The 24,921-nt window shown below is 41.8% G+C and overlaps 1 pseudogene; it reads right to left on the reverse strand.

Moving 5' to 3' along the window:
* Positions 1–9,591: 9,591 nt before the first annotated feature.
* Positions 9,592–10,809, reverse strand: LOC110332268 (annotated as a pseudogene).
* Between the last annotated feature and the right edge of the window lie 14,112 nt (positions 10,810–24,921).

Here is a 24,921-nt window from a genome sequence, read left to right on the forward strand (position 1 = left end):
GGTGTTTGGCATACTGTTTTCTTCTAATTGATGCTGTGTACATAGCAGGGAATGGACAAAGGTGTATGTGTATTTTCTTTATTAGATATTTCCTTTATTTACATTTCAAATGCTATCCCGAGAGTTCCCTATACCCGCCCACTCCCACGTCTTGGCCCTGGCCTTCCCCTGTACTGGGGAATATAAAGTTTGGAAGACCAAGGGGCCTCTCTTCCCAATGATGGCCGGCTAGGCTGATTGTGATTAATATCAAAACTGGACAGGAGCTATCAGTAAATGCATGTATTTCCACATCAATTCCCTAAAGCAGAAGAACATTTTTTTACTTTATTTTATGGTATGTGTGTTCTTGCCTTTACATATGTCTCAATACTGTGTGTTTGCCTTGTGCTCATGGAGGCCAGAAGAGGGCATCAGATTCTGTGAACTAAAGATTTACATGGGCTGGTGAGATTGCTGGTTAAGAGCACTGGCTGCTCTTCCAGAGGTCATGAGTTCAGTTCCCAGCAACCACATGGTGGCTCACAACCATCTATAAGGAGATACGATGCCCTCTTCAGGCAGGCAGAGATGGTTGTGAGTCACAAAGTGGATGCTAGGAATTAAACCTCAGTCCTCTAGAAGTACAGCTTAACCACTAAGTGCTTTTAACCACTGAGTCATCTCTCCAGAACAAGTGGAAGTGTTTTTTAATACGTGTATGGTCACTAAGGGTTGAAAGTAACAGCTTGCCAAGCCTGAATTCCTTAATGACAAAATACAAGATGATCATTCACTTAGAAGCCAAGCTCAGTTTAAGATGACAACTAAAAAAATAAGGTTTGAATGTGTCAACTAAACAATTAGCAACATTCTTTGAACTATTCATGTGTGATGTAGTTGTTCATTCTGTCCATTTACACATTAAAAATTTTTGAATTATGCCCACAGAATAAGTTATGTTTGTGTTTTTTAAACATTGCTAAATACAAGAAATTAGACACACTAAGACAGAGAGTGGGGCCACTGGAAGTCCTTGTAACACAAATATCATTACTCTGCTGGTTCCATGCCGCATTCATCTCACATTACATACGATGACTAAACTCAAAAATGGGATCATAAACATTCTGATCTTAATGAGATTTATTGTTTTCATTTCTTGTTTCTTTCTCTGCCTCCTACAGTTTCTTAAACCAGATTAAAGTATTAAATGATTAGCTAGCAAACCTATAGTAATAGCTATATACTGATTATATTTCTAAGTCATAAGTTCATGATATATATTTTCAAGCCTCTAATCAACTGAATGATGTAGAGATGGAGTTCTATTCTGAAATAGAGAGAAACCTCAACATAAGTATTATGTTAAAACTCAAGGTTTGTCAACAAAAAGCTGATTGCTAACTCTGGGTGACTCTGATTGACTTTAACCTTTTCCTAACAAGATAAAGAAGGTCTCATTACCACATCAACTCTGCATTTAGGGTTTGGAGGATCTGATATCAGGGGTGAAGTTAAGAAAAAAGAGAGTGAACCACTTGTGTATGTAGCCTGAAGTTTTGCCAAAAATTACTTTTGTAAATTTAACTCTTACTTCATAAATTGAGGCTAAATTTGGACCTTTTCAAATGTATCTCATATCACATCATTACCACAATAATAGTATTCTTATTTCTCATCCTATTTCAACACTTTTAATGTTAGCACCAGGATACTCCAAGCCATGTGACCCTTGACCTGAATTGCCAGGACAACGACCCTCAATCCCACAACCCACTTGGCTCAGTTCCCACCCTCACTGGTGTGACATCATTTTCCGTATAAATTAGGGGATCACCCCCTCCTCGTTCTCTTCCTCTTCCTCTTCCTCCTCTTCTCTTTCTCCTCTTTCTCTCTCTCTCCTCTTCTCTATCCTTCTACCCACTTCGCTGACCCCCCCCATCCCTGCTTAATAAACCTCTCCCACATGGAATCACCTTGGCGTGGTCTGATGTTTGATTTATCCGCCCAAAATATAAAACTTAATCATTCAGACGTACACCATCTCCATCCACTGCCTAGAGGAAGACCACACCCATGGAAGACCACACCCAGGTAAGACCACACCCATGGAAGACCACACCCATGGATCTGTGTACTGCTGAGAGGCACTTGCTCCGGGAGAACTACTGTACACTTCTGCTCAAGGCAATAATTTTAATATCACTTTGTAAAAAGAAAAATCAGCAGCCCTGACCTGAGTTTCGGAGAACTCTGGATCAGACTTAGGACAACACATTGTAATGAACCCTTCAATACCAAGAAGATAGAGGAGACAGAGCACAAGCAAGAGAAGAGAATGGGAAAGTTAAAGGGTTGATGGGACAACTCAGTTGTACAGTGTTTGCCTGGCATGCAGAAGCCTGGCTTAATCGCCAGCATTTTGGATGGAAAAAAAAATGAAAATAGGTCTCAGCTCTTCTGTTAATTTGAATAAATTAACTTGACCCTAATAATGGAAATCTTTCATGCTTACTTGACTGATAAAAGAAAATGTATTCATTACATTTTTCTGCCAATCACACTAGAGACATTGTACGACGTAAATGTCAAGAGTACCAGATGATCCTACGCCTTCCTAAAGAAAGAGCAGAAATGACTCATGAACACCAAGCATGTGTTTAGGTCTAGCGGGGAAGTTAAAAGGGGAGCTATGGTAAGCACTGACAGCTTCTGATGTCACAAACCCAGGGCACTGACATTTTATTCATAGTCATTTATCTCCACCCAGTTTCTCCCTGAGTGTTCCTTTGTTCTTGGCACAAGAATAAAGACAGCAAGCAGAGCACTGTACCAATGTCTCTATTAATAAGGGAGAAGTTGCATGAAATTTCTCCAAAGTCTCAAGATCCACCAGATAGCTTCGAATCATCTTCAGGTATCCAACTGCTCTTGAAGCTCTAAATCCTAATTTTTATAGGACTGCATTGGTGGTGGAATGGAAACCTAGAACATCTGAGTATGGCTAGAGAGGGTCAGCTTCTGTGTGGAACATGTAGCCCCATATGTCGTGTGTAATATGGACACAGGTGTCACTAATATTAGAAAACGCATAGTTCTCTTTAAGCTTAGGAGTAAACATTATTTTTTTCACATTCCAAGGACATGATCAAGAATGATGATGGGTGTATGACTATATTTGCAAAAGTCCCTACCTAGATCTTAGTAGTGTGGCCATTAACAAATGTCTCCAGTATAGGGCTTAAGTCTAAAACACGCAGCTTTATTTAAGATACAACATACAAAAGAGCCAGGACATCAATCCCACGTTCTGGAATGGAGTCAAACTAAAAAGAACAGTTGTTCTGTCTTTAAGAAAAAAGCAAGGAGTGGTGTGTAATATTTTTAATATATGGATGACTGGATACAGTAAATGACTGTTGCACAGAAGGTTTATCTGTAAACACTGCAGCAAGTCTGGGGTTTTTAAACACAATAAATGACTGGTTTCAATCAGATGCAGCTAGCAGGAAATCCATGGCCCATAGGAGCAATTACCCATCTCTTGACTGAAGCACAGGGCAATTACAAGCTAGCGAAGTACACTCACGATGCCGGAGCACTTGACTGCGTGATGCTAATGGAACTGGGACAAGAAACAGCGGTCTGTGGCTTCATTTCTCAGCTTCAACCCTTCCCCAATCTCTGTCATGCTCCTCTTATCACTCAGGACAGCAGCTTAGACAGAGAAATTGTGTCCGGAAAAGCATTATCATCTTTAACCAAAGCATAGGCATCAGGTTTTCTCTGCCCCACACCCCTGCTACAGCAGCATCTTAGAAATGTTACACTCACCCAGATTTTTGTTCACTAGATCGTGCCATGATCAGTGCTGGGGCTGACAACTTCTTACCAGAGTCGCCTATTTAACATTTGGTGTTCATTCTTTTCTAAGTTGCTCAAATAGGAGTGTATTCTTAGTATTACTTTTTTTTTTTAAGAGTCCAGTTGTTACCGCCTTCCTGGTCCTCCCTCCCACAGGTCCTCCTCCCCCTTGTCTAAAAGAGGATTTCCCCACCTTCACCCCACCCTCCACCCTCACCCCATCCCCAAACACCCTGCCAGGCCTCCCCACTCCTTGGATTCTCAAGTCTCTGGAGGGTTAGGCACATCTTCTCCCACTGAGGCCAGACCAGGCAGTCCTCTGCTGTATATTTGTCAGGGGGAAGGGGGGAGATAGGGAGGGCTTATATCAGCTGGTGGTGTGCCTGGTTGGTGGGTCAGTGTCTGAGAGATCTTAGGGGTCAGGGTTAGTTGAGACTGCTGGTCTTCCTATGGGGTTGCCCTCCTCCTCAACTACTTCCAACCTTTCCCAAATTCAACCACAGGGATCTCTATCCACTGGTTGGGTGTAAGATGGTCTCAGTCAGCTGCTTGACAATTAACCAAATCAACACTTCTAATGTAAAGGAAATGAAGGGAAACTGGCAAAAGGAACAAATTGCAAAGCGTTCTCTTAGTTCCCTATGAAAAATAGCCCAACTGTATCTTTGGAGAGTTAAGCTTAAAGAAAGAGAAATTAGAAGATAGTAAGTTTCCTATCAAACAACTAATCTTCCGTCCTCGCTACTTTTATTTTTAAAAGTCTAATACTTTCAGAAGACCTTCTTTGGCAGGAAATAAACGCTTGGCTACAGGTGGATCTCTCTGACTTCGAGGCCAACTTGGGCTACGTAGTAAGTTCAAGGACAAACAGGGTTACAAAGGCAGACATTGTCTCAAAAAATATAGACAAACAAATAAATACACGCATATATACATACATGTTAAAAATAAAAGCTGTGCCTCAAATTTTATAAAATCACTCAAGTTCTACAAAACCACAAAATATATCCACTATTATCCCCATTGGAAGAGAAAATGACAGACAAGTAGGGTAAGTTCCTCAAGATACCACTATTAAATCTGCTGTTGTTTCAGGATTTTAATTGGTCCAGGACTCATAAATATCTTATCATCTTGTCCCTGTTATTGAATAAGTCTGTGAATCGTAACTATTATGACTAATTAGCAAAGTTATGACATCATGTTCCCATGGCAGACATTAACAATCCCAACATCATTTCTCAGTCAGTGTTGACAGGACCATTCATCACAGTATTTTAGGAAGCTAAGAATCTTCAGCTCTCTGTCTCCTTCTCCCCCTCTCTCCCTCCCTCCTTCTCTTCCACCCCCTCCTCTAGGCGTGTGTGGGGGCATGTGCATGTGTGTATGTATCTCATTATATAGGTTATGCCAAGCTCCAACTCATAATGTTTATTTCTATTTAGCTTTTTGAAACAGGATCTTACTATGTAGACCAGACTGGCCTTGAACATGGACAGATCCACCTGCCACTGCCTCCTCGGGGCTGGGATTAATGGTGTGCACCACCATGCACAGCAAACTCACAACCTTTCTGCTCCAGCATCCCAAGGGCTGGGTTTGCAGGCATGTGCCACTATGCTTAACACAGCCTTCGATTCTTATGCAAATTCCAATTTAGAATTCCTCTATAAGCTGTGGGTGATGATTCACACCTTTGATTACAGCGCTCTGGAGGCAGAGGCAGGTGGATCTTTGTGAGTTCAAGACCAACCTGTTCTACAAAGAGAGTCCAGGACAGCCAGGGCTGGTTATACTGAGACAGCCTGTCTTGGGGGAAGAAAAAGAAGTCCTCTATAAATGATCTTGATATGGTGTTTGATATTCAGTAAATATTAGAGTTTAAGGCATCACATAGAGAACACATAGAGAAAGAGCATTATAGAAATAATACATAGGGGCTGGTGAGATGGCTCAGCGGGTAAGAGCACCCGACTGCTCTTCCAAAGGTCCGGAGTTCAAATCCCAGCAACCACATGGTGGCTCATAACCATCCATAACAAGATCTGACGCCCTCTTCTGGAGTGTCTGAAGACAGCTACAGTGTACTTACATATAATAAATAAATAAATCTTTAAAAAAAAAAAAAAGAAAGAAAAGAAATGATACATAGGTAAGTTTAGATGCAGACAGACCAGTGTTCAGTTTGGAACTCTCCGATATACAATACCTCAAGCATGTTATCTACTTTCCAGATCTTTGTGACCTTATCTGTAAAGTAAGGGTGTTACTTCCCGCCTTGCTGAGCTTTCTTGATACTAAAGTAAGATGGTATCTAGTCTTGAGAGGAACACGACCTTTCAAAAATGCCAAACTTGCTAATGGTATTTTAAAAAAAAATCAGTTTTGTATGAAACTACTTGAGTCTCCAAAACTGAAAGAAATTCAAGAATAATCCCTAGGAAAAGAGAACGGACTTAGAAACAGCAATGCAACGTGACTGCTGCCTGGAACCAGAACCGTGAAGGCTGGAGAGACTTCCCCAGTGAGGACCTACATCACTAAGTAACAAGAGAAACTGAGAACCTGCTCAGATCTTGAATCGAGAGAGAGAAATGTGAAAAGCTGCATTGAGGACTGGGTCACGAGTTGGAATATCAAGGCATGTGACGTAGCAATAAAAACCTAAAGAAAATGATCTGTGTCTTACTTCTGGGTCTTGGACCCACTAATAGATTAAATTGTTGTTCACATCTGACTGAAAACCTCTTAAGAGCCCATTATAATGAATAGCATAAACTGTGGGATTAATTTAAAATACCGTCCATCCTCTCCAGAATATCGGTGGCCGGTGTTCCTGAGAATTAAAGTCAGCTTCATACTGAGGGAACACCAAACACTGCGTCTGGGTCAAAATCCTTAGTGGTGGTTACTTCTCGCCCTTCCCCTAAGAAAGAAAACACAATTTTTGCTTCTCTGAGTGTAACTCTGTGTCTCCCTACATGGAAGTAAATCATTTCTGCTTCTCAGTAACTAAGTTCCCATACCTAGGAGAAAAGCAGTAATATACCTAATCAAGTTGCCAAGACTGTGAGAGACTGGGACTCCAGCTTTCCCTTCTATATTTGCATTTTTCTCTTATTTCAAGCCGTTGGAAGAGCACAGAAAATGCCCTCTCATCAAATCTGGATCAAGGTGGACAGCACACATGTTTTTATTCCTGTCCACTATAGCTACACACAACGGTGTAGTCCTCACCCAGCCTCTGGTGATGATGTTTGCAAACAGAAAAAAAAGACCCTGACAAACATGAGTCATCCAAGAATAATTAGAGGAAATGGCTTAGTGGTAAAGAGCACTGGCTGCTCTCCCAAAGGACCCAGGTTTGATTCCCAGAATCCACATGGTAGCTCACAATTATCTATTTGTGATTCCAGTTTCAGGAATTTGATGCATGCTTCTGGTCTTTGCGGGTGCTACATGCATGTGGTACACAGACATGCATGCAAGCAGAACACTCATGCACACTTTTTAAAAACACTAAATAGACTTACTTACACTCGCCTAGATAAAACATAAGAACAAAAATTTGCAAGGAGTCCAGAACTGTTAGGGATATAGGAACATAAAACAACCATTCTTTCACGTTCTTTTTCTCTTTCCTGTCTTTCTTTGCTTTGTGACTAAAGGCATACACGTATATATTAGAAGGATGGCACCATGCCATACTGTAATAATGGAAAGTCACTGATCCATAAATACCAAGTCCCACCATGGCCAGTCCCTTTTGTGTCAAAGTCCCTACTTTTATTCCTAAAGATGCATGCTATTGATCAAAAGTATTTAATCATAGAAAGTGTATGAGCTCAGGTTCTATGGAAATCTGGTGACACTCATTCCTATATGTATAAAGTGACACTTCAGAGAAAACACATGATTTGATATCTTTAGGCCTCAGAGGTTAAAATAGCTCTAAGATGATAGGGGCACTTGAGTTATTGACAACACATTCTGATAGATCGCTAAGGTCAGCTACCTTTGAGGATTTGAGATATTTTAAAACTGTGGTGTTAGTTTCATTTTCATGACAAATTGTGTTCTTTGTTCATTACTCACCTTATACACAGTCTCTATTTCCCTATGCTACTCCTGTACAAAGTGAGTGTGCTACGACATTCATTCTGGTCTTCTTAGACTCCTGGTTTCCCATTGCCCTCCAAAAAAAGAAAAAGAGCGACCAAATTAAGAAAAAATATCCAGCTGAAAGGGCAAGGTTTCACAGAAGAGGAAAAGAGTGGGAAATGAATTATTTCAGACCAAAAGCAATTATATTTTGAAGGCAGAAGCAGACATCTTCTGGCACAACTGTCAAGATGTTACAAAAAGATTAAAAGAGGGTTTTTTTGTCATTTAAAATCTGTTTCTGGTTCGAAAAAAAAAAGTGTGCTGTTCAGTTTGTGATTTTTAATAAGATTTCTCAATAGACTCACTGACTTTAAAAAAAAAAAAAGTGTGAGAAAAAAAAAAGGAAGCAAAAAAATGGAAGGCCATGTAGCAACCACCATTGCAACTTTGATACAGTATCACTCATTTTCACCACTCTTGAGGATGTAGACAAGATTTTTGTGGTAGGTTATACCCCATACAATAACCTGTCAACAAAATATACTTTTTTGCAGAGACTTCTCAGGATTTGGGCTTCTGTGTGGTTAAAGTAGAAACATCAGATTAATGCCTTCAAAACACTGCAAGCTTTCACTTAGGCATGCAAAGGCCAGTATTTTCTGTTGTTAACAGCATGCCAGCCTCTCACTCAGCCAGCCTCCCATGGCAGAGTACTATTGTACCCATTCTTGGCAACAGTGGCTACTTCAATTTTCCACTCAGGACTGAATATCAAACTTCTGCCTGGAAGACCTGTGAGGAAGACATTGTGAGAACTGAACAAGGTTATCCAGTCAAATTGGCCGTGGTTTTCAGAATGTCCCCTGGGCTCTCCTCACTCTACCTTGGAGCATATTCAGAGTCCTAATTTTCTACAAGAAAGTAATCAAAGTTTAAGCCATTCTAGCTTCTTCACCCAGTTTTTCATCCTGTTCATTCTTAGAGTTGAGTGTTCATATCTGAAGGCTTCTTCTCTTCACGCTGGAAGTCCCTGTCTCCTGATGAGAATGCTGAGTCCCAGTCCTGGCCTAGGTATGTCTTTAAAAACTTAGAAACTGAAGACCACTGCAGGAGAAGATAAGTTGGTGAATTCTCTCCTGTCATTTTGTGTCCAGTGTCCAAGACCTTATATGTGGCTTAAGGCTGGGTAGGGTGAGTCTAAACGCTGTGCAGGGTCATAGAACATAAACGTGCAAGATGAACCCTCCACGTAAATACCTTACACTCCTTTAAAAGAAGTAAGCGCTCTGTTTTGGAAACAAGTCGAAGACATGGTGAGATGCTGATCAGGGGGGTGCTAGGACTGCTTTCCGTAAGATGTATTCCCCAGGGGTATATCATGATCTCCCCCAGTGTCTTGGTTAGGGTTTTACTGCTATGAACAGACACCATGGCCAAGGCAACTCTTTTTTTTTCTCAAAAAGTGACATTTATTCAAACGGGGTGGGGGGGGCAAACAAACAAACAAAAACATAACAAAAAAAGCAAAACAAACAAAAACAAGATGTCCATCCCTTGGCTCCCTTCCCTCCCCTCTCCAGCTGTTCCTCGGCTCCACAGGACTGAACTCTGGGCTAGGGCCAGGTAGCAGGACAGCCCCTCTTAAATGCAGTCAGCAATGTTGAGGGGCATCTCTTCAAAGGAGGTGTTGTAGAAAGTCTCAATGCCTCCAAGAGTCCTCTGTTTTCTTCTGTCACCATGCTAATAGCCGCACTCTTACGGCCAAACCGACCACCTCCATCAATTCTGTGGATGTAGTTTTCCCTGTTGGTGTGAAGGTCATAACTGATGACTAAGGAGACGGGCTGTACATCAATGCCTCTGACTAACAGGTCAGTGGTAATTAATACTCTGCTAGAGCCAAGCCAGAACTCCCTCATGATCACATCTCAATCCTTTTGGGCCATATCTCCATGCATGGCAGAAACAGTGAAATCCCGGGCATACATCATCTCAGTGAGTCAGCCCACCTTCCTTCTGATATTGATAAAGATTACTGCCTAGGTGAAGGTCAGCATTTCATACAAGTCACACAATGTGTCAAGCTTCCACTCTTCTTTCTCCACACTGATGTAGAATTGGCAGATTACCCCCCCCCCCAGGGTCAACTTTTCCTTCTTGACAAGAATCTGAATAGGGTCTCTCATGAACTTCTTGGTCACCTCAAGGACATCATAAGGCATTGTAGCAGACAACAAAACTATCTCTGTGTTACTATTGAGCTTTTGGAATATATCATAGATCTGATCCTTGAGCCCATGCTTTAACATTTCATCTGCTTCATCCAGTATGAACATCTTGATGTACTTGGAGACAAGTATCTTCGGTTCAGCATATCAAATACCCAGCCAGAGGTGTCCATGATTTTACAGGGAGCTTCCATTTGCAACTTCTGCACCCCAGCATGCATGTTGGTGCCCCCAATACAGGCATGACAAAAGGCACCCATGTAGTTTACTAATGCCATAGCCACCTTTTGTATCTGCTCAGCCAATTCACGAGTGGGTGCCAGAACCAAAGCCTGTGTGGCCTTTGGATCTAATTTAATCTGTTGCAGAACTGATATGGCAAATGTAGCTGTTTTCCCAGTCCCAGACTGGGCTTCAGCAATCACATTATAGCCCTTGATTCAAGGAAAAATGACTTACTGCTGGATAGCAGAGGGCTTCTCAAAACCATAGGCAGGAGAAAGGATTCTGAGAGATTCATGTCATCAAGAAGCCATTCACAATCTCATTCCATTTACTCTCGATGACACCTTCCCAGCTCCATCCCATCAGGGTCATTGCCTCTGGATCAAGAATCCTAACTCGCAGACATGGTCCTTAGAATCTTTAAAGACAACATTTAATTGGGGTTGGATTACAGGTTCAGAAGTTCAGTACATTATCTTCAAGGTGAAAACATGGCAGCATCCAGGCAGACATGGTACAGGAGGCGCTGAGAGTTCTACATCTTCTTCTGAAGGCTACTAGGAAAAGATGGCTTCCGGGCAGCTAGGACAAGGGTCTTAAAACCCAGGCCCACAGAAACACACTTCCTCCAACAAGGCTACACCACCAAATAGTGCCACTCCCTGGGCCAAGCATAGTCAAATACTACACCCAGTTCCTCTAGTCCGTATGTTTACATCTCTTCCTGGGAACTCTTAGAACACTTTCTCTGGAAATGTGACCCTAGAAAATTGCCATGTAGCCAAGCTCTCTCGTCTAACCAGTGCCAGTGGTAAGCTTCATCTTTGTTTTGTTTCATTCAAATCCCTATCAAAAATTATCTTCCTTGGTCATTTCATTCCATCAGAAACATTCCCGGCTCTAACTTGATCCTTGCATTGCTTTTAAATAATATGAATATAAACCCTTCACCGTGCAAGTTGGCAAACTAAAACTTTAACTTTTTTTATATAGTATTCACCAAATGGAAAACCTAAGAATCTAAAGAAAGTTCTTTTGGGTGAGGAAATACAATGACACTCCCAGCAATTTGGAATTAGATAAATATCTAGCTTCTCATATAACTGAGTTTTATGCCATTAAACCTCTACTAACTAGTAACATGTAAGAAGATAGATGATAAAACTTAAGGCAGCATTTATTAATTGCTAGACTGTGTCTTTTAAAAAGAAATTTTTCTGGGAAAGAGATGGAAATTAATGTGCTTTGCTTGACATTTTATAAAGTCTTCTTAGGGGGATGGAGAGATGGCTCAGTAGTTAGGAGCACTGACTGCTCTTCCAGAGGTCCTGAGTTCAATTGCCAACAACCACATGTTGTCACAAGGATCTGTAATGAAACCTGGTACTCTCTTCTGGAGTGCATAAAGCCCACTTAATGTTTCTGAAGTCACGTGGTAAATAAAAAGAAAAGGAGAGAAAAATTAAGGTAAGACAAAAGAGACATTTGATTTGACTTGACTTGATTTGATTTGATTTGATTTGATTTGAATAGATTTGATTTGATTTGATTTTTTGGTTTTTCAAGACAGGGTTTCTCTGTGTAGCCCTGGAACTCACTTTGCAGACCAGGCTGACCTCGAACTCAGAAATCCACCTGCCTCTGACTCCCAAGTGCTGGGATTAAAGGTGTGCACCACCAAGCCCGGCAAAAGAGACATTTTAAAAAGAACATGATGTGGAAAAGGTCAGCTTAGGAACTTTGGGAAGGTCACGGAACACTTGCCCCTCTGGAAGGAAAAGACTAATTAACATTTCTCAGACCACTGGGCTGAACCAACCTGCGGGTGGGAACACATTCCGAAGGACTGACTGTTGCCCACCTTTAAACAAGGTGGTCTCAGCCTCTCCTTCCTGTCTGGGATGACCCCAGTGCACTGGAATAATAAATTCCTCTTGCTTTTTGCATTGATCCAGGCTCCAAGTGGTTCACTCAGGAGGTCACCGGTAAGTTAAGGCTCCCCGGTGTCTTACAATGTATCATACCCTCATCTAGACTTCCCCTATAAATTGTCTTATCCAATCTTCATAATTATATCCAAACTCAGGGCGATGGTCTTATTTAATGAAGTACTAAAAAAAAAAAATAAGATAAGGGAACTCAGTATTATGAACTGAATGTTTGGGGTTCCAATCCTTAAATTCACATATAGAAACCACAGCACCGATATAACATATTAAGGGAAAGGATCTTTGGAACTCGATTAGACCATGACTGACCATGACTGACCATGACTGCACTCCCTTCTTAAATGGGGCTCCTATCCTTCCTAGGAGAGATCTGAGGGCTAGAAGCATGACTCAGTGACACATGCTTAGTATTTATGAACCCTGAGTTCAGTCCCTAGAACTCAAGTCTAGTAGAGACAGAGACAGCGAGACAGGCAGAGACACGGAGACAAAGCACTTCCTCCCCATCTCTCTTCTCCATCACTCGAGGATACAATGGGAAGGTATCGTGTACAGATGAGGAAACGCACCCTCTGGAGACAGCAGGCCTGCCAATGCCTATGGACATCGAAGCCTCCAGAACCTTGGAAATAAATTTCTGTCCTTGAAGCTACCCAATCCACAGTAGTTTGCTATAGCAACTCAAACTGGCTAATAAGTTGAAAACTCCAAAACTCAGCTAACCGGATGATGCAACAAACACATAGGAAAGTACTTGATTTTTACCCCCTCCCCTTTCATTACCGCTAAGGTCTTATTGCACATCTAGGGACAGCAGCCCAATGGCCTGGACCATCAAAGAGAGTGAAAACCTAAGCCACCAGGGTAGACAGAGATCAAGAGGGAGAGCCTGGGATCATCAATCAATCTCCAGTTCAGCGTGAACCTCCTTCCGACCCAGCAGCCATGTGGAAGATAGAATTCCCCACTGCAGCTCCCTGCCTTCAGAAGCCTGACCACAACAATCAAGCGATCATAATTCCCCAGGGAAAACTACCTGCTCAGTGTATCTAATTGAGAGGAAGGGGTGACAAAGGTAACAAACAGAAGGGGAAAAAATGTGCTCAGAGTATTTTGTATTTGTCAACGTGCAGGCGGCATGGGAGTGACCCACGGTATTGAAATGGGACAGGCTGTGGGAAGAGAGGGTTGCTGGGAAAGGAGAGTGTGGGGGATGAAAGGGAGACAGACAACTCAGAATTTTCCCCTTTTGAATTTCAACCTGTTGGATAAAAACAATAGCAAATGAGGCACTGAATATGCATGAGGCAAGGAAGGTATTTTAAGTTTTTCAGGAGACAGCTCGCTGAACGGAATTGCTAATTATGTCTCACATTGCTCCGTCCAATTCAGTTAGCTTGATTATAGCTGAGTTGTCAACTCCCCTGCTCTTGAGGTTCCACGGTTTCGGCCTGTTCTGAGGCTTAATACTAAATTAGAATTACATTTTTCAGAAGGAAAAAAAAAACTGTTTTCCCTTATTGAAGTGCTAGCTTTAACCATTGTGACAATATAACCTTTCTCAACAAAAATAAAATTAAAGCCGCCAAGGGTTCAGATTCAAGGGTTTTTTGGAGTCGGTGGAATGTGAGGAATGTAATCGCAGCTGTGACAATTGCAAATTAAGATTGAACAATGAGCCAAATTAAAAGGGTGAGAAAGAGCAGAACACCATATGGAGTTCCTTGCTGCTACCCCCACAGGATATCTTTGATTTCTTAGGATGAACAGGATTAGTCAACAGAGGAATGGACTAAACAGAGCCTGGGCTCTCCGTAGCTCCAGCCACTGCCTTCATCAGGCCCAGCCTTTACTTAATCTCCTTGCTTTTATAGTGGAACTTCACTTCAACTGTGCTACTGGCTCAAGAGAAGATGGGGGATAAAGCAAGGCCCACATAGGACAGGTAAACAAGGTCCAAGCCCACCTGTGTTAGACTCTTCATCGCTGTGACAGAATAGCTGAGAAAACAACTCAAGGGGAGAAGGATCTATTTTACTACCAGGCCAGATGTTTTGGACCGCCATCTCAGAGTTGTGAAGGAACAAGGCAGCTTGCCTTATAGTGAACAGGAGGCAGAGGAAGAAGAAAAGTCAAGATCAGAGAACAGCCCCAGCCATCTACTTCTTCCACAGAGCTCCTTCTCATACCTTTTATCACGTTCTAAGAGCACCATCATATTAATTCGTTGAAGAATTAATCCAATAATTGGATCAGAGCCCTTAAAATACAATCATTATCCCCGAACCCATCAACTAGCAGTAAGCTCTCCATGCATGAGCCTATGAAAGACATTTTAGGAGTTAGGGGAGAATTCACCATAAATTGTAGAGAAAAGGGAGCAAGAGAGACTCCATTAAATGAATATTATTAGGGTACGCTCACCCATTCCTTTCTGTCAAATCCATTCTATTTTTGTCAAACCTCTCGTGAACATACAAAGGACAATAAAAGCTATTGTTCACCGATGAGGGTGCAAGAAATTCTGCCTGGGGCACACCTAGTGTCTCACCCCAAGAGGAAAGCAGCACTGTTCTCAGCTCTCTGCAGAAAGAAACACTGCTTGAGAGACCTGAAGGTCCAGAGTACTGCTCCAAACCACGGTGCAGTCAGAGATGTCTACATTAGCAGCTCCACCATGCTGGAGTACACTGAGTGGCTGGCCAAGGCTGCAGCAGCTGGCAGAGCAGCATAATTTCAAAAGTAGGGTCTTAGCTAAGAACATCACAGAGCCACTGGAAAATTCCACTGGACCCCTCCTGTCTTGTTAGAGACAGGTCAGAGAGCACATAGGCCAGAAGGGAGAGGATACGTAAGCCCCTACTACCTACCTCGTTCCCTAAAAGCCAGTTTAAAGGGCGCACTGTCCATATTGTGCCTAGTTGCTGATGTTCTATTCAGCCCCTAAAAACCATATAAAAACCCGCTAAATGGGCTGCTGGGGGTTGTAACCTCTCCATTGGGTCTGGGGATGACCCCAGTGCACTGGAACAATAAATTCCTCTTCCTTTTGCGTCAATTCCTGGTCCGAGTTGTTCACTCAGGGAGTCCCCGGTAAGTTAAGGCTCATCAGAGTCTTACAATATCCCCCTAGAAATACAGGAAATTATTTGGGAAAGGAGGTGTAATATTTCTTAAAAGGTTTGGGCATTATGATTGAGTTGGGAAATTAAGGCTGCAATATAAGAACCCCAGATTATCTTATTTGGGAGCCATAAGAAGAGATCTAAGCCTCACTGCCTTAGAGCACCAGTCAGTTGCAAAGATGATGACAACTAGGCTGATGAACACAGACACAGACACACACACACACACACACACACACACACACACACACGCACGCACGCACGCACCAGGGAGCTCAGCCTGTATCACATTGAACAGAAATGAGGCAGTCCAGTTGAGCTGAGCCCACTAGCAAAAGTATAAGTAATAAATGGTGGTTATTTTATGATACTGTGCATGGTACTAGATAACTGTTACAATCAGTACTAAATATATTACATTTATTCCTGGTAAACCTCCCTTTCAAGTCAGGGGAAAAATAGATCTTGAAAGCAATCCTAATTGTTCCCAAGCAATGTCTGAGGCTGACCTTAATCAGTGGCACTAGAGCAGTAACAATCATCTTTCATACTAAAATTCAAGTCTCAGCTACAGTACATCGTTCTGCCTGAGCAGAAAAGTCTCCAATAGCAACAGCTTCTATGCCCACATCTGTCTTCCCTGAATAGCATCAGAAGAGTGTTATGTGCATGCATTTCAGCCTCAGAGATGTACCAACCTCAAAATGAGTCTGGGGTTTTACGGTGTCACCATGTTATGCAGGCTTGGTTATTCACTCTACTGGATTGCTGGCAGAACTGACCCCAAACATCCCCATCTGGAAAAGAGAAAATAAACATCATATCTATAACTAACGGAGCCAAGTGACAGCTTGAAAACAAAAAGCAAAAACAAACAAAAAAAAGAAAACAAAAAAGCATAGTAAAGAAACACATTCAATGCTATGATGGTGGATTCTACTTTCCAGTTTGGTAGGTGGCTCTATTAGTCCACCTGTCTCAAGAGCATAACCAGAAGATATCTTAAGTAATATGCGGGATTGTTCTTTTCTTTTGAAACCTAAATGATGGAGAAGTCAGAAAGCATCACTTTTTTTTTTTTCATTCTGAAATGTTCCTTATTTCTGTTTCTCATCTTGTCCCTCTGACATAAACTCAGCCACCTTTGTTGTGGAATAGACTTTCTTAAACAGAATCTTCCTCCCAATTGAATCTTGTGTTCTCACACATCTCCACTACTCTGCTCTGTTAAGATTCCATTAGTTCTATCTGAGCTTACAATTTGAACTCTCAGTGATGGAAGAAATATAGAGATATATTTCTTGTTTTCAATGATGTTGGATTAGCCTGTCATCCTTCAGCAGCTGCTGCGGTGGAAAAATTAAAATCCTATCATGAAATACAGCAACTACTTAAGCACTTGAACTCTTCCTCACAGAAGCTCTAGAGACAAGTACATCAAGATGTTGTTTATAATTAAGTAAAATTACCCCAAAAATATATCCTGTTGCACATGATTTCATATGTCTCTGGATACCTGTCTTTAAGGAAAGAGTAATTGGTTTATTGCAATAGGTTTGACTGCTTGCTGTGATGCTGTATGCCAGTTAGAAGGCTCAACTCTAAGTTGATGGTGCTTATAAAAAAAAAAGTGTTCCCATGATTCTAGTCAAAAGGTTCAACTCCCCCCTGCCCTCTTTTCCTACTCTCAACAATATAACACACACCAGAAAGCTAAACTAAACTCCACTTCCTATATGTTAATATTGAGCTTCATTTCTGTAACTAAAGCCAACACGGAAAGAAAAGCCCAAGCAGAGGCAAACCTCAGCCCTTGCAGAAACAAAGCATAGAAGTCTGAGACTATCAAACTAATCAATGGGAGGAACTGGAAAGGACTTTCTGTCTTCTGTGACTTAAATCATATTCAAGACACATCCTCAGACTGGAAGAGGGGTCAGAGACTCAAGAGAGTCCTCCTGCAGCCTCCACTGAAGTGAGCATTTATCATGAATAGCTCCAGGTGAGAAGAAAGGGGCTTCCTTCCTCTCCCCTAATCCTCTTACCCTGTGGCCTGCTGGAGGTCTTTCCTTGATGTTTACAATAAACTCCTTCAAAGACTGTTTAACTACTGCAGTTCTGCAGGTGGCTGTGAGAGATGCCTAGGAATAAATACCGTCCTATAAATAACTGAACCTAACATTTTTCTTTTCCTTCCTAAAATTTTCAATACTTGTAATACATCAGGCAATGGCACAAAAAAGTTCTGTGGTGACTACTTCTGATTATGAATGCAGCTTATTCCACCCATTTCTTTGCCACATGACAGTGGTATGAGAGACAGTCCTAGTGCCATGTAGTCAGGACTGGGCACCATGATATGATTTTACCAACCAAAGTACTATTCATGGTATCAATTGGTCCAAAGCAGTGATATGGCCTGGGGACAATCAGTTACATTATTTTATTATCATTTTTAATCTTTCCATTGTTGGGGATCAAACACAGGACCTTTTTTATTAGGTAAAACATCATGATTGTGAGTGTGTGTGTGTGTGTGAGTGTGTGTGTGTGTGAGTGTGTGTGTGTGTGTGTGTGCCTTCACTTGTGTATACATTCTTATTTCCACAAAGGCCAGAAGAGATCATCAGATCCCCTGAAGCTAGAGTTACAGATAGCTGCGAGCTGCCAAATCTGAGTGCCAGGACATCTGGAAGAGCAGTAGCACTAAGCCACCTCTTCAATTGTAAATTCTTTAATTGTAAATTAGAGAACCTGGTGGCAATAAAATACTATTATTCTCACTGTAAACACAATATCTGTTTGCACTAACTGAGCTCCAAAGAAGAAATCAAAGGAAACAGATCACAGTGAGTCTCCTGTTCTTCCCCATATTGACAACTCCTGAGATGATAGATTATACACATACAGAGATGTCTCTGCAGACGTGGATACTGAAGTGGATTAGCGACACCGCTCTCTTTTGCTTCAGCAAAATTGCTGACATAACCAGAGAGCCCTAATTATTGAAATACTTGCCACTATGTTTTTTTTTTCCTCTCCAAAGATAGAAAAATTGAAACAGTAAAATAAGTAAATTTTTCAAGATCAAAGTGATGTGGACAACAGAACCTGGGTTCAAAGTGAATTCATTAGTGTTGGAATTGTGATCCCTCTCTTGTTCCCTGGCACTGGGGCTCCCCTAACCCCAACCACCAAGACATAGGGTTTCATACATACATCTAAGAAAATTTTTTTCTCCCATACGTACTTAACTTTATTTTCTACCTATAATGTGTGTTTTTCAGCATCTTGTCAAGTCTAGGCATTTACTCAAAATCTGCCTCTTTCTAGTTTCTCCTTTTTTAATTAAGCCAGAATAGAGGAATGTTGGCATTCCTTCTAGGCTCTGCCCAACAGTTACCTGGCAACAGCCAGGTAGGCCTGTTTGGCCCCTCCTCACTTTCTCTACCTCTCTGACTCTTTTCTCTGCCTAACCCCTTTGTCTCTCTGTCCCCTACTCCCCCCACCCCACCCCACCCCACCCCACTCCCCCCCCCCCCCCCCCCACAAATACCCCCCCCCCCCCCCCCCCCCCCCCCCACTCCCACCACCCCCCACTCCCACCCCACACACAGAGCCTGGCTCTTCCCTTCACCCACACACAAGGCATGCTGGGAAACGGCTCACCGCTTTCTTATCGTCTTTCCACCAGCCTGAATATACTCTCCTGAGTTTTCCGGTCTCTGGGTCAGGATGACTGAGGGATCCATAACCATCTCGCTTCCCAAACTTCCAGTCCCCTTCGTAGACCGCACCACTCTTCTTCCAGACCTGTGTTCCTTTCCCTGGTGACACACGGATGGGCCAACATTGCAGATGGCAGCTGCCACCCTGAAGCTAGAAGCCACATGCCAGTCCAGACCTCGGGGACCCCTGCCCTGAACGGTTTTCTTCAGAATAGGGACTGTGCCTCATCTTTAGGCTGTCAGCATGCAGAAGAACGGAAAGTTCGGTGTCTAAAAAAAAAAAAAAACAGCGACGCTCCTGCCCATTGTTGAACAGCCAGACTGATACGGCTGAGGCAGGAGGATGGTGAGTTCCAGTCCACCCTAGGCAATGGCTAGAGACTATCTCAAAAAGAAAGTAAAAGGGGGCCAGAAAATGAGTTGGAATTCTGTGAGGGCTCATCCTGCTGAGCTGAGGCCAGTTGGTAAAGTTGGAAGCTAACATTGTCCTTGCATTGCAGTTCAGAACACGGATGGCTTCATTGCTTGGCACAATGAACATAGGTTCAATTCCCAGCAGTGAAAAAAAAATAGTAAATCCTACCCTTTACAATGTGGATGAACAAGAAGGACCTTAAGATGAGCAATACACAAAATAGCCATGACTCGATAGCGCACACCTTTAATCCCAGCACCCCAGAAGCAGAGGCAGGCAGATTTCAGAGTTAAAGGCCAGCCTGGTCTACAAAGTGAGTTCCAGGACAGCTGGGGCTACACAGAGAAACTCTGTCTCAAAAAAAAAAAAAAAAAAAAAGGCAAAATAAGCCAGATTCAGAAAGACCAGTATCAAGTGATATCATTTTTACATGGCGAAGTCAATGTCATAGAAATAGAGACTAGAATGATGGATGTCAGCAGTCGAGAGGAAAGAAAGAGGCTCTAACCAAGGCTTTGGGCATGTCAGGGAAGCATTTTTCCCAACTCACAGCTACATCCCTGTATTACGAATTTTAAAGAGAGGATCTTGTCCTGTGTCCCAGACTGCCTTCTCCTCAAACTCATGACCCACCCACCTCTGCTTCTCAAGGGCTTGGTAGCTAGGTGCTGTCACTCCTGACCATCAGTTTGATTGGAATGAATGAATGGATGAATGAATGAGTTATCATGAAAGCAAGCATCCAATGCAAGCATCCATATCAAGTCTGAGTATAGACGTCCGCAGCTCCCCTGCTGACTCATTAGCAGGCCTGAGTTTTCCCTCTCCTTTTCCATTCCCTAAAGGAGCCTAAATCAAGAGCTGCTGGCAGGCCCCGGAGGTAGCAAGGAAAAGTGTTCTTGCTTTTGGTCTCCGGTATCCGAATGGTGATCTGCCATGGGAACAATGAAAGCCAGGTACCTCCCAGTAGGGGCAGGGACATGAAGAAAAATATCCTGGGATTGCTTTGACTATGGGGAAAACACTTTTTATTTTTTTTTTAAAGATTTATTTATTTATTTATTTATTTATTTTGGTTTTTTGAGACAGGGTTTCTCTGTATAGCCCTGGTTGTCCTGGAACTCACTCTGTAGACCAGGCTGGCCTCGAACTCAGAAATTCACCTGCTTCTGCCTCCTGAGTGCTGGGATTAAAGGCGTGGGCCACCACGCCCGGCTTGATCTATTTATTTTTATTTATGTGAGTGCACTGTAGCTATCTTCAGACATACACCAGAAGAGGGCATCAGATCCCATGACAGATGGTTGTGAGCCACCATGTGGTTGTTGGGAATTGAACTCAGGGCCTCTAGAAGAGCAGTCAGTACTTTTAACCACTGAGCCATCTCTTCAGCCCTGGGGAAAACTCTTATTAGTGTCAGGCATCACTCACCGCCCCTCCCTGGGATTTTCTCCGCCATCTTCTGGCTACAAACTCCAAGAAAGAGAACTGTCTGACCCAGGGCTGAGGCAGTCAGTCTTTTCCTTGCATTTCGGTGTACTTCATTTTTATAATGTGGGTCAAATGCAAGGCTTCACTTACACCAGGTAAGCTTTTTACTGCCCTGTTAGCTACTTGACACAAGCCAGAGTCGGGGTTTTTTTGTTTTTTTGTTTTTTTTTTTTTTTGGTTTTTNCCCGCTTTCTTCACATGTTCTCATCTTCTTTCTCTCTAGTCTTCTCTCTTTCTACTCCCTTCTCACTTCCCCTTCCCATGCCCTAATAAACTCTGTTCTATAGTATACCTTTTGTATGGTTGCTATCTCAGGGGGAAGGGATGTCTCAGCATGGGCCTGCTAAGGCACCCCTCCCACCTTACCATAGCATACTCTACAAAATACATACTTGGCTTTTTATAAAACACAACTATTAAGAGCTGCAGAGTCAAGGCCTTTCATCATTTAATCATCACATATATAATTTATTAAGCAAATCTATTTCCTTAGTCATTTTTAGAGTAAAACCAGAGGTAAAAATGTTCTCTGAAAAATAATTTTGTTGCCAGACGATGGTAGTATACACCTTTACTCCTAGCACACCATAGGCAGAAGCAGGCAGCTCTCTGTGGGACTGAGGCTAGCCTCGTCTGCAAAGCTAGTTCCAGGACAATCAAAAACACACAAAGAAACCATGTCTTGAAAAGCCTTACCCCCCCCCCAAAAAAAATTTAAAAAAGACAATTTTCTATGTAAGAGAACTATGAAGAGGTTGCACAACATAAAAAATCCTGGGCTGGTATTGTGTAGAGATGCACTGGTGAGATTTTAGTGTCACCATAATGTACTGAAGAGTAATCTGGAAAGAGCAAAGAACTTCCATTGAAAGTTTCTTTTATCCAATTGGCCTGTGGACTTATCTGTAAGAGACTACATTGACTGATGATTGATGTGGGATGGCCCAGCCCACCGTAGGCAGTACCATCCCTAGTCAGGTAAGCCTGAGCTGTATAAGAAAGCTATCTGAACATGAGTGAGTTAGACAGGAAGACACATCCTCCATGGTTTCTGCTTCAGTTCCTGTTGACTTCCCTCAATGATAGATTGTGATTTTGAAATGTAAGCCAAATATGCCTTTTTCTTTTCCAAGTTACTTTTGGTCATGGCATTTATTACAGCAACAGGAAAGCAAGCTAGAGCAAAAGCATTCTTTGAAAATACATTCTGCTTAGAATTACTTGATCTATTCTTCAGAACAGTTACGTGAAGTAGTGATTGCAATGACTTTGCCATCCACTTCTGCAGGGAAAGGTATTATCTCCCAAGATGACTCTGAAATTAAATGAAACCAAGTTTGGACGCTTTCCTTCTAAGTCCAAGCCAGTTTGTATCTCTTCACCATTCTAATTATTGTCATTTAAATCACAGAAGCATTGTTAGGACACTTAGAAAAAAAGATAAAGTTCAGAAACCAAGAATTTCAATCTCCCACTCAACGTTGAACCACTTGGAAATTTTCTCATAAAAATGTATGTCCAAAACTTTAACAGTAAAGATTTTTTTTATCCATAGTAATTTTTATACTCATATACATATCAATATATTTTAAGTGAAACAGAATTATGTCCTTTCCCTTCTCTTCCCCTTTCCTCCCTCCAGTCTCTCCCAGCTACCCTTCCCAAATCTCTTCTGTGTTTCCCACTTTCTCAAGTAGATAGCATCTTTCTTGGATTTTTATTGTTATATGCATATTGCTTGTCCAATGTAGAATGGTCATTCTTGAAACTATATACACACACTGACTTAATGTGCATTATGTACTGTGTATTTTTCTCTAATTCTTTTATCTCTTTTAGGTTTGATTTGAAATACATTTTGAAGCAAGGCACTATATGGAAGTAGTTTTCTTTCCTCTATGAAACTGATCATTCACAAGCATAAATTATAGATTATTCTAATATTTTAATGTCTCTATATAATATATTCTTGTTATTTTTGAGCTTTTTAAATAATATTAGTATATAAAACTACAAATATAAAAGACAAAGAACAACAAGGGAAAAGGGTAAGGAATTTTTATTTGTGAAAACACAATCTATCATCAATTGGTTTAAAAATAATATTGATTTATAACTAGAAATACATATATTCATACTTATATGATTGAGCAAAACTCTTTTCAGAATTAAGGACTATTAGTAACAGTAATTTACAGAAAACACAGGGACCAAAGAAAACTAAACTGTGACAACTTCACTAGTGACAAGGGGAAACGATCACTCCCTCTTGCTGCTATTGTCTATTGATTGTCTTCTACAAAGATGTAGGAAAGCTATTTCCTTTCAAGGTGCTCCTCAACCTACTTCAATAACCAATGAGTAACTGCAAAGTTAAGCAATATCTATGGTACTTACTCTTCTTGTAACTGCCACATAGGACCTGACAGAAAAAGAATGAGGGATTCGTTTTGACTCATACTTTAGAGGCTTTGAAGCGTCGTGTTGGGAAAGTATGGCAGCTAAAGCTGCTCAGCCTATGGTCTATGGTGGGAGGAGTTTGGTATGTGGCTGATTTACATCTCAGCAGACAGGAAGGAGGTAGCTCTGTCCAGAAGCAAGGCCAAATTATAAACCTCAAGACTCAGTTTCCAGCAACATTCTTACTCCTTCTAGGCTCCCACATCCTTAAGTTTCCACAGCCCCCACCCCAATAGCACTATCAAGAGGACCAAGTGTTCAAACACATGAGCCTGAGATTGCCATTTAGCATTTGAACCATAGCACTGACAATGTTATACTTTATACTTGCAATGGAATATCTTACTTTTATATGACTATATAAAGTTCAGAAAAAAGCAGTGTGTGTCAGGAATCATGCTAAGCCTTGGAAGTACACAGACCCTACCATTATGCAATTTATGGTCTAGTGGGATAGTCAAAAAACACACAGAATTGGAAAGCCATAATGGTGGCCTGTGCCTAAGAGGATTCCAATAAGCCCTGAAACCTCCTTCAAGAAACAGATTAAGTCTGGGAAGTGAGGAGAGATTCTCAAGAGTCAATTGATTCTGAACTTAACTGAAGCATGGGAGAAGAATCTCATAGTTTGGATCTTAAATGTCCCTAGAGACGCGAGTCTTGTTCACTAGTGCGGCACTATGGGAGGATAGTAGAAACTTAGGAGGTGGGACCTCATGGGATGCCTTCAAGTCATTGTCATCATGACGTCAAAAATGGTGGCACACAGGCAATTGCTTTTCTTTTCGATTCCAAAGATGAACAATGTCAACATCACTGTGCCATAGGCTCCCAATATCATATCTTACCCTCAAAGACAAGATCAAGGAGTTTTCTGGATCATACATGGAACCCACCAAAATTGTGAATCAAAATAAGAATGTCTTCCTTATAAGAGATTAGACTCTCTCTGGTTTCTGTCCTAGTGAGGGAACGCTTAGTGACATCGAAGAGAGTTACCTGGGAAAGTGAAGGGCAGCCCAGTAAAGAATCCAACCACATAAAACTTGACTATTGACTGTTTTTTTTTGCATACTGTGTATATTGCTGAAGAAAGTATATGGATACCAGGATGAAAATAACTAAGGTGGCTGGGCAGTGGTGACACACACCTTTAATCCCAGCACTTGGGAGGCAGAGGCAGAGGCAGGTAGTTTTCTGAGTTCAAGACCAGCCTGGTCTACAGGGTGAGTTCCAGGACAGCCAGGGCTATACAGAGAAACCCTGCCTCAAAAAACAAAAACAAACAAACAAAAACAAACAAACAAACAAACAAACCAAGCCTGACTAGGGTGGAACAGAGCAGAAAGC

Source organism: Mus pahari, chromosome 14, assembly GCF_900095145.1.
Source record: "Mus pahari chromosome 14, PAHARI_EIJ_v1.1, whole genome shotgun sequence".
Lineage (NCBI taxonomy): Eukaryota > Metazoa > Chordata > Mammalia > Rodentia > Muridae > Mus > Mus pahari.